The sequence below is a fragment of the Tupaia chinensis genome, unplaced genomic scaffold, assembly GCF_000334495.1.
Source record: "Tupaia chinensis unplaced genomic scaffold, TupChi_1.0 Scaffold138235_1, whole genome shotgun sequence".
In the NCBI taxonomy this organism is placed as follows: Eukaryota; Metazoa; Chordata; class Mammalia; order Scandentia; family Tupaiidae; genus Tupaia; species Tupaia belangeri.
In genome coordinates, this window is record NW_006198133.1 from 909,061 (window position 1) to 919,776 (window position 10,716).

The 10,716-nt window shown below is 42.1% G+C and overlaps 2 pseudogenes; both read left to right on the forward strand.

Moving 5' to 3' along the window:
• Window positions 1-10,716, forward strand: part of LOC102490554 (dnaJ homolog subfamily C member 2-like) — a 63,340-nt pseudogene that overhangs the window by 11,407 nt on the left and 41,217 nt on the right.
• LOC102481071 (protein dpy-30 homolog pseudogene) lies at window positions 1,365-1,648 on the forward strand (annotated as a pseudogene).

Here is a 10,716-nt window from a genome sequence, read left to right on the forward strand (position 1 = left end):
ATAGCAAAAACCTCTCAAAAAAAAAAAAAAAAAAGAAAAGAAGTTTATTTTCTGTTTTGTGCAGCAGGGATATAAATTCCCTTGCACCAAGTCATAATTCAATAAGTATAGTTTAAACATTGTCTTAGCCTAACTCAAATATTGAATTAGCATCATTGCCAATGACATTTGGATCAGTGATGATTCAGAAGGAATGGAGTAGACGCTCTGACTTTCCTTATTTATTTTATGACTGAAAGAGGGTAAACTCTTAAATAGAAAACAAATTCAGGTGCTCACCCACACATAACTTTCTGGGAAAACTAGAATCTGGAGGAAACTAGAGAATGCTGGCTGTGGACCTTCAGCTGATAGCTGATATCCCTGTTCAAGCTTGTATCTCCACATTCTGTTTCTCCCTGTAATGGCGGTGTCTTCTCTTGGCTGGCACTGCAGTCCAGGCATCCACATGAACGGGGCTAAAAATGGACATTATTTACCCAGGAAACAGTATAATTTGCAGCAAGTCTGATAATGCCTTTCTTGCTGTTAACTGCTTGTGCCAGTATGGACTCTAAGTGGAAGATAACTGTGGCATCTAATCATTAGACATACCCAGCAAGTCTTCGCAAATACTTTTGGGTAGAGGCCGGGCTGTGGGTATTTCGCTTATCTAAGAAAGAGATGAGACTATTCTATTTTATAGGTTAAAGACAAATCAATGGATTGAAACAGATGATTGGTATGACCTAATCGAATTGATCGATATAAGAACAACTTTGGGAAAATCCCTTGCCTATTATGACCCAGCTCTGTCTGCAAAGCCTGATCCCAGGGCATGGCCCCAGTCTCACAGTGGCTTCTCATACAGGACCAAGAAGACTGAGTGATGCAGACCCTGTGGCTATGAACATGAGTGGTGCCTCGTGTAGGCCGGGGTGAAGAACTCTTGTCATTAGCGCTAGAGTTAATTACACTTAGCAGGAAGTCTTCAGTAGTCAGTGTCTTGTTTCTTTGAAAGCCTGGAATTATCGGGATGACTCCTGCCGTCTCTCTACTCTGGCCTTCCCTTGCATATTACACTGCATGCCAAGGTAGTGGCTGGAGCACCGGCCATCATATCCATGTCTCGCTCTTGCAATGAGACTTTCTGGAAGTCTCACACAACATTTCTACTTCACATTTGATTATCCAGGCATTAGCCATGTAGCCAAATCTAGTCTCAAGGGAAGATGAGAAATAGATTCTTCTATTAGGTGTTCAACAGAAATCCATACTTCAATGTCTAAGGATCAAAAGAACAAACAGAATCAATTAGAAGAATCAAGGAATTGATGGTTCGGACGCGGACTGGAATCTGAGTACGGTGTCTTGCAGGGTCTGCAATGGAGCCTGAGCAGGTGCTCGAGGGGAGAGGCAGAACATCCTCATTCTGAGTATGGTCTCACAGACAATGTGGAGAGGAGAGTGGAAAATGAGAAGATTAACGCAGAAAAGTCATCAAAACAGAAGGTGGATCTACAGTCCTCGCCACCTCGCACCGACCTGGATCAGACAGGTGCCTACCTTACTGCAGGGACTTACTGTCCTTGCAAAGAAAGACCACCAAATCCCAAGGAAGTTCTAGCATCTTTTACAAAACAAGGCACAGTTTGAAGATCAAAACTGACTTATTGGGAGGAAAAGAAAAATGTGGGTGCTACTGTAGATTTCCAATGATTAAGAGGCAGCTTTTAATTGCCATGTTCTTTGCCCCCTTTTTAGAAGTATAAGAACTTTCAAAACAACAGAATTTATTTCCGGAGTTTCAGAAGAAAACCTATTTCCCTTAGTTTGATTTAATCACCACACTTATTTAATGAGCATATTTTGTGCAATTTTTTCCTCAGATTGTCTTATTTTTTATTTTAAAATAATCTTCACAATAAACTGTCAAAATGCCAGTTAAAAAAAAAGAAGTATCTATCACAGATGACATGGGGAGAAATTCTGTAGCTTCAAAAAGTTTGAGCGTTTTGTTTTTTACTATACTCAAAAATAAATTGCTCCAAAGATGTTAAAAAAGGGCCACATTAAAAGTCAACTCATGTTTCTCTTGCTCTTACTTGCACTGGTAGAATCCCAGAATTTTCTGCCGAGACCTCAGTAATTTCAGGGGTCTACTGAGCTTTCAGGTAAACAAACTTAGCCTCCATGGAGCTCTGTGATCCTCTGCCTGCTGGACACCACGCATGTGCCAAACTATGCTTCTGATTGTTCTGGCCCCTACAAGACTTGGTGAGCTTCCTGCCTGTCTGTTCTGTGCCTACCAGCCTCGTTACTACCATGTAATGTCATGCATACATACAAACGTGCTGCATATACAAAGCACACGAGAGTTAGTTACGGCATTATGGCCACTTACTTCTAGATAACAGATAATTAGCAATGTTTTGTGCAATACTAACATCATTATCTTTATCAATTAATCTCTGAGCCAACATTGTCTCTTATAGCCACCTTTGGATTCCCTTTCCCCAGGACTTCTAAGTTTCTGTATCTTTCCTCAGTCATTTAGCTCTTGGTTTTCTCCTTTAAAGAGAGAAAAAAAAAATTAAATGATAGACTTTTTTTTTTTCAAGTTTCTTTCTTCCATGAGCGAGAAAGAGAGAGACAGAGAAATTAGTACTTTCAACAGGTTTGCATGCCGTGACCCACCCCAGCTTCAGCCAGCTCTAGGTCATGAGCACACACATGTGCCGAGCTTGTTGAGGGAGCTCTCCGGGTGCAAACCTGGAACCTTCCCATGTAGGTCAACCTCGCAAAACTGCATTACAGCTGTGCCACCATCCGACATCAAAATGATAGTTTTAATAAAAACAAATAGTAACATGAACTAAAGCAGAGAAAGTGTCTTAAAGAAGACCTGACAAAAATCATACTCTATGGACCAGCAGATGGCATAATGATTATATCACTGGACTACCACATAATCAACCGTGGTTGAGTCTCAGACTCAGAAGCTTAAAACTCACACCAAACATGCGCATGTGTGTACGTGTGTGTGTGTGTGTGTGTGTGTGTGTGTGTCCAAGATCCCAAGAGGAGAATGGAGGAGAAGGGATTGTGGTGTGGCCACACCCCTGGGGAATGATCTCTCCCTCTGTCTCTGTGTGTCTCCAGTGAGCGCATGTGCCCTATAGCAAAAAATCTGTCTCTCTAAAAAAATTATATTCTATGGTCAAGCAGGTGGCATGGTGGTTAAGGTGTGAGACTCCCACGTGGCTGACTACAGTCTGAGTTCAGGACCTTGCAGGTTCAAAAGCACCCCGGCACATGTGTGTGCATGCCCAAAATCCCAGGAGAGGAATGGAAGAGAAGGGATTGCCATCTTCCTGGGGGTGATTTCTTCCTCTCCCTCTCCCTCTCTGTCTCTTTCCATCTCTTTGGCAAGCACACATGACCTCTGGCAATTAAACATAAAAGAGTCAATCAAGAGAGGTCTGGCAATCTACCTCCTTTCTGCTTCAGGGAAAGCATCCCCTGAACATGGTGAACCAGAACAACCATGTGGTTGCCTCGATCCGCTTGACCCGGCCCATTCTCTGTGTGCCATCCTACTCCCTGTTTGCTGTAGGAGTTTGGCATATCCGTGTTGTGTCCACCAGCACCTGCTGTCAGGATGTCATCTCTGTAGGTGGAATGTTGAACCTTCCAAATGCATTTTTAGATTTGATGAACAAGAATTCTCAGATGTTACCAAGAGGTTCACCTACCGGCAGCAGTCGCTTCTGGTAGTCTGAGAGGGCAGGGGGCAAGGACGTGCCCCACACCTACCGCAGTCTGGGTAGCTCTCTTGACCATGCTGGCTCTGGATGTGTTCTTGGCTTCATGGCTGTCTGTGCTCACAGGCCCAATTTGGCATTGGGGTAGCAGTTCCCAACTCCACGCCTGACTCAAAAGAGTGATTTACAGAATTTCCCCGAGGGCACTGACAACCAGTTCTATCTCCAAGATGAAAGCGTATCACTGGCAGTGGTCGGGCCCAACAGATTCACTCTGATGACTGAGCTGGCCTTTAAAGAATGACCCAATGTCATTACAAGTCATTACTGGTCGAAACACTTTCTGACTTGATATGGAAAACACTGCCTGAGAAAAATAAGAAGATGGAGATAGAAATATGTATGAACAAATAACTTTGATTTCCTTTTATTGCGTAATATTTATTCGAAATGTCTTCTCTTGGGAATAGTCACCTGAGCCTCCTGCGTCATCAAAATAGACTTGTTCAAAATCTTATTCTGTTTGAATCTGCTTTTCTGTGGCCCCTATACATTAGCAAGTTAATTGACTATGTCTTCACTGAAAGTCACTTAATGACTTATTTTTTTAACATGATTGACTTGTGGTTGAAAAATTGGTTTAAGAAGCATGTTTCTGTAAGATGTGACTTTATTAATTTATTGAGAAATTTTTGTTATAGGGTGTGTGCGCTCACCAGAGAGATGAAGAGACAGAGAAAGACACACAGAAAGGGAGAAATCACCCCCTGAGGGGATGACCCATGCAGCAATCCCTTCTCCTCCATTTTCCTCTCGGGATTTTGGGCACACATGCACACACACACATACATGCACCCGATAAGAGTTTCAAGCCCCCAGGTCTGGGACTTGAACTATGACTGGCTACATAGGAGTCCAGAGCCTTAACCATCATGCCACCTTCTGGCCCCTAAGATAGGACTTGAAAGAAAGAACAGGTGGGAGGGATATGGCAGGGCAGTTGTGGAAATGTTAGTGCCATCTAATTCCTACTATGCTTTTAATGCTGACTTTGCTTACACACCCTGAAACATTCTTCTTGACTAGAAACTTCTTTCTGCCTATAAATCCCTTTCCCTGTGCTTCCCTATTTTTCTTTAGAAGGACAAGGGTCTTTTACAGGGAAGAGAGTGCTGAGCGAAAACCAATATACTTCACCATTGGTCTAGGCTCTTCCTGGCCTATATTTATCTTTATTATTTTAAAATTTATTTTTGATCAAGGATGGCAAAATGAAAAACAAAGTATACAAGACATAAGAATTGGAAAATTATTCACTGATAACATGTATGTTGATGTGCTTGATTGAGCCAATACACAGTGTATTTTGGATGGAAAATTCATCTGTATGCTGTAATGATGTATAGTGAATTAATGTAAAAAATAAATAAATTTAAAGAGAAAAAAATTATTTTTGAAATTTATGTTAGAGTACATGTGCATGAGAAGAAGAGATTGGGAGCAGGACAGTGGTACCCTCCCGGGGGCTGAGCATGCCACAGTCTTCTTCCTTCAGTGCTCCAACCCTCCAAGATCCTGGGCACACGTGCACATGCCCAGCGTGAACTGGGGCTCAAACTGCAGTTGGCTTGTGGTTTCCAATTCTGCAGCCCTCAATGCTACTGATGGTGCTGCAGAGCCTGGGCCTGTATCTAATATCTGTAAAAATACGTTTTCTTAAAGAGGTTTACTTGGGGACAGCAAAAGGAAGCCAGGAGTACCTGGCCTGAAAAACTAAAGTCTGAAATTGTCTTATTTCATGAAAATATCTTCTGTTCTCCTTCTAACATAGCATGTCTTTAATTAAGGACTACCCTCCCCTGAAAGCACAAGCGAGCGTATGGCTAGCCTCTATTTGCCCCCATCTCCCAGCATGACCTTCTCTACTTTCAGTCATCTTTCTCTGCTCCAGGCCCTCAACTATTACATCACTTGGACTCCCTCCCTTTCTGGCTGCTGCTCAGGTCTGAACAAGGACTTGCAATGAGCAGGTTGATCTGATGAGTGTTCTCCGGCGCTGCCAGCCTGCTGCTGTGCTGGCTGCCTTCCTGCACATTTCCCTCAGGGCAGACTCTGGCTCCGACATCCTCAGGTTCTGGTAATATCTTTTCTCCCCTTGCCATCAGGCCTGGAAATGGAAGCAGCTTCCCGCTGGGAGGTCCTGGGTGCTTATGGGTCTGGTAGTAAGTTCTTGTCGGTCAGTCCAGCCCATAGAGTGAGCCATCTGTTTTCTCTTAAGACTTACTGAAGCCGAAGCTAGAGAACGTGTAGGTAAATCCTGAATTCTTTCATTCGCTCTCCACCTATCCATGAAGTACCTTCCGTAGGTACTGTGGTAGGCACTGGGAAGATGGACAGCGAGGAGACACGTTATCAGTGAGGGTGACTTTTACGATCATGGCAGCATTGTCCTTCATGTCTTGTGGGAGCCAGACTCCTGACCTTGAAGGACCTTCTGTCTGAGGTCCCAAGTCATTCATTGTGTTTCGCAGAGAAATTGTAACTGCTGCTGAATGGGATATTCCAGCATTAAGTGTCCCCTTGCTAAAGACTTGTCCTGCCCCTTGAGGTGCAATGGCTGTGTCTTTGTGTTCTATGTGATCATGGATGAGTATGGTGAGATGAAGGGGGAAACAGCAAAGACGAAACCAGTACATAAAATTCTTTTCCTTGAACCTTTTTTTTCTGTTTTGACATCTCTGTAGACTGGATAGAAGACAACTATGCTCACATAGGAAGCCCCTGGGATTCCTGAGACTGTGCCAAGTGGAAAGGACCTGAGCTCTGGATTAGCTGGACCTGAAATGGATCATTAGAACTAAGGCACGGAGGGCTTAGGAGAAGGGGTGCCATCCATCTGCTCCAAGGGAAAGGAGTAAAAGCAGTTATGCAAATGACTAAAGGTTGGGCATACATCTGGATCAAATCCCAGCTCTATCACTTACTGATTACCTGGTGCTACAGAAAAGCACTTATCGTTATGGACACAGATTTTTCCTCTATTCGACAAGGGCAATTGCAGGTATCTTGCAGTTTTGAGACATGTAGCATTCGCCACGTGATAACTGCTTTAAATGAGAGCTCTTGTTATTGCCCAGCATATTCTTTCACCTGGCAGCACATGTCCCGCCTCTTCTTTTCCATCGATGCACATTTGTGCTTTCGTCTGGTGAGAGCTGACACAGTCCTATGTCCTGTTTGCTCGTTCGTGTTCTGAGGTTGAGACTCTGCCTGTTAAAGTAGTACTGGAAGCCCTTGGCAAATTTACAAACTAGGAATATCTAACTCTCAGCTCCCTGCTTTCTGAAAAGCACATGTTTGCTAGGCTATTAATATTTATCTTTTGGAAAAATCAGCATGACTTTGATGATGGGAGAGGGCCCCAAGTTCTAGATAGAGGCCTTTAATGAGGAAAAAAAAAACAAAAACAAAGGTCAAATGTAGAGGATGTTGACCTGCAGTTGGTCCCATTCATAAATGGCCTCTGTAAACACATTTCACCCACTAGTCACTGACCTCTTCAGGATTCGATCTTGTGGAATTGCTCCTTAGTCATAATTAGTTCATCAGATTGTATATATCTAGCTAGAGAAATCATGTAACAGCCATGTTTATTTACTTTGTATTTCAAGTACTAAAATAAAACTTAAATATCTGTACTCAAATTAATATAGACATCCTGATATTAACCACTTTTAGCCAGAAAGGAAGAAAATATGTTTATACTAATTTAATGGCTTAAAAGGAGCTTTTTATTTGCAGGCCTACAGTGTAAGACTGTAGGTTGTGTTTGGTGAGGTCTGCCATTATGCAACTAGGGCCAGGCCTGTGCTTAACAGAATGAAAGGAGAAACTAGTTATCTTCTTTCTGATAAAAACAAAACAAAACAAAACAAAAAAACAAAACACCTCTTCTCCATCCTAGTGTGCACCAATCTGTGACCTTGAATGATTATTCTCTTTAGTGAACACCAACAAGCACTTTTTAAAAAGCAGCTATGATGTGCTTGGTGCTGCATGGCACAGGAATGATAATAACAACGTTTTAAAAGCTGGGTTAATGTCTTTGAAGAAGTTGCAATTATGAGGCATTTTTTTTATAATAATTTGGATTATTTTTGTTGCAAGTGAATAAACCCTACCGTAAGTGGCTTGGAGAAAATAAGGCCATTTACTGGCCTATTTCCATGACCATTGTGAAGGTACCCCATTCTCTTAGAGCTAAAAAGTTTCCCTCCTCTCTGTTTTTCAAGAGTTGAAATCACTCTTGTGTCATCTTCCTTGTGCCAGAAACTGTAGCCAGCAGCTGTGTACAGATCGGTTGCCAAAAAGGATAGAAAGTTTTCTTTAGTTCCAGTTTGGGAAATCATAGGACTCTGATGACCTTAGCTGAGCTAATACAGTTGGTGGGCGTTTGGGAGCAAAGCCACACTCTGGAATTACTGGGTTGGAGTAGACGAGGAAGAGTTTCCCAAATAATATGAGTGATGCTATCATATGGGGATGGGAAATATATTATATATGTCCACTACCCTCTTCTGACTCCCCATAAGTGATTGCTCTTTATGAGGTGTTCAGAGAATGAGCAAGTTAAAAAATGGAGCCAGGGCAGCAGGAGGTGTAGTGATTATGTCACTAGACGCCCATGTGGTCAACTCTGGTTCAAGTTCCAGACCCAGTGACTTGAAACTCACACCAGGCACAAGTGCGTATGTGCCCCAAATTCCATGAGAAGAATGGAAGAGAAGGGATTGTGACATGGCCATGCCTCCTTGGGGGTGATTTCTTGCTTTCTGTCTCTCTCTGTCTCTTTGGCAAGTATGCATGCCCTATGACAAGACAAAACAAAAATACAAAACAAAAAATTCTCTCTCTCTTTCAAAACAAAAGGAGCCAACAGGGGGGTTAGTAGGAGGCATAGTGGTTAAAGCACTAGACTCCTACCTGGCCAATGGTGGTTCGTGTCCCAGACCTGGAGGCTTGAAAATCTGGGTGTGTGTGCATATGTGCCCAAAATTCCAGGATGAGAATACAGGAGAAGGGATTGTGGCATGGACACCCCACTGGGAGGGTGATTTCTCACTTTCCTTCTCATTGTCTCTCTCTGTTTCTCTCCTCTCTGGTAAGTGGATGCACCCTATGGCAAAACCTTAAAAAAAAAAAGGAACCAATAGAGAAGTTCACAGAACAATCTAAGTGAGTACTTAGTTAATTTAGTAACTTGAAATTCAATCAAAGACCGAGTTGTATGAATAGAAAGCTGCTTTATCTGCCAATTTCCTTTAGTATAAAGTTTTACACTGTTGAGGAAGACATTTAAGGTCTGTTTGGATAAAATAAGTGCCATATCTGTAACAGCAATGCACAAAGTTGTCCAGTCTGCCAGCCAGCATCAGCCTTGGTTACTTAAAAAAAAAACAGAACCTGCACCATAATTCATTTCTAGTAAGCTATTCTATAGGAGACTAGTTTAAAATTGGCTAAATACTATGGAACATGTCCCCTTTTAGCACAATCAACTGTGTGAGCCCAACTAGTGAGCTGCCTGTGTGCCACTGGCCTGTTAGCATAGAGAAGTGAAGGGGCATGAGAAGGACACTGAAGAGCAGCCACAGCCTCTGAACCCCGTATTACTCAATTCTGTCTCTTCTCCACTGGGTGATAGTTCATAAGCTCCTTTACTACTCTCAGCCTTAACTTGCATCTATTGTAAGCCAACCTTCTCTAGGGTCTTTTAGCAAGGTTGTGCAAAGGATCTGAGATGGGAACAATTCTCCCTTGGGAAGATGCCTATTCTTAGTTTTGTTTTTTACTAAATGTCTTGGCACCTTCCAAAAGATCTAAGATAAAGAATAGAAATGAAGGATTATTTTTTTCCTTTTGCTACCAGGAAACTTAAGGCAGGAGCAAACACTGCAAAAGGTAGAGGCCATGACCTGCCAGTTCTTGCAAGGACCTGCGTGGCAAAAACTAATCAGCCTTGGCTCATATGAGAGAGCTTGATAAGACCCAAAGTTGGTCAGAACAGGAAGACTCATTCAGTGTCTGCCTTATTTTTTTCTCAGGCTGTCTTAAAACGGCCTTGCTTAATAGAGAGGGGAGTGTACTACAAAGAGCTTGTGCAGAGCATCATCTGTTCCCGCACACCTACAAAACCTGAGCTGTGAAAGACTGGGTGCGTTAATAGGTGTACAAGAGAGAAGACTTTGTCCTCAAGCCTGCCGTTGAGTTGAGAAGAAAAGAAAGAAATGCAGTTGTGAAAACAGATAAGAATAAATTAAGAACACAAGACCTGAACCCAAACTCCATATGAGGGAATGGGACTTGAGTGGTTTCAATAGTGAGTATGAGCAAGAAATCTCCATGAATTAGCCAAATAATCACTCATAGTTAGCAGAAACATTTGATAATGAAAAAAAAAGTCATTGGTCTTCATCACTTCCAAGTTAGATAGAATATTAATTATGATAATTATGGAATATAAAAGACCAATGTTGCTCTTTATTGAATGCTTATTAGATGCTATGTACTTTCCATATATTAACTCCAGTCGTATGGATAATCTCCTCTCCTGTCTACAGGTCTAGGGAGCAATAGTGAACATTAAAAAGGCACAGCAATTTCTTGCCCAAACGCTAAGCACAAATATCATCATCGTTATGAGTTATCATAATCATCATCATCTTCTAGATGATAATACATTTATCAATAATTACAGAGAGATATATACGTTAGAGAGATATTTAACAAGATAGATGGTGAGATGCTAACTGTGTGATAAAACATGGAAAGTCACTGTAGACTGCAGAAGTCATGGAGGGGTAATAAAGGAAGGGAGTGTAATGTGGGTCTTGAAGGATTTAGATAAGCAAGCTGAAACAGGAAAATCATTTTAGGCAAGGGAAATCAGCTAGGACGATCTGTGCAAGCAGGA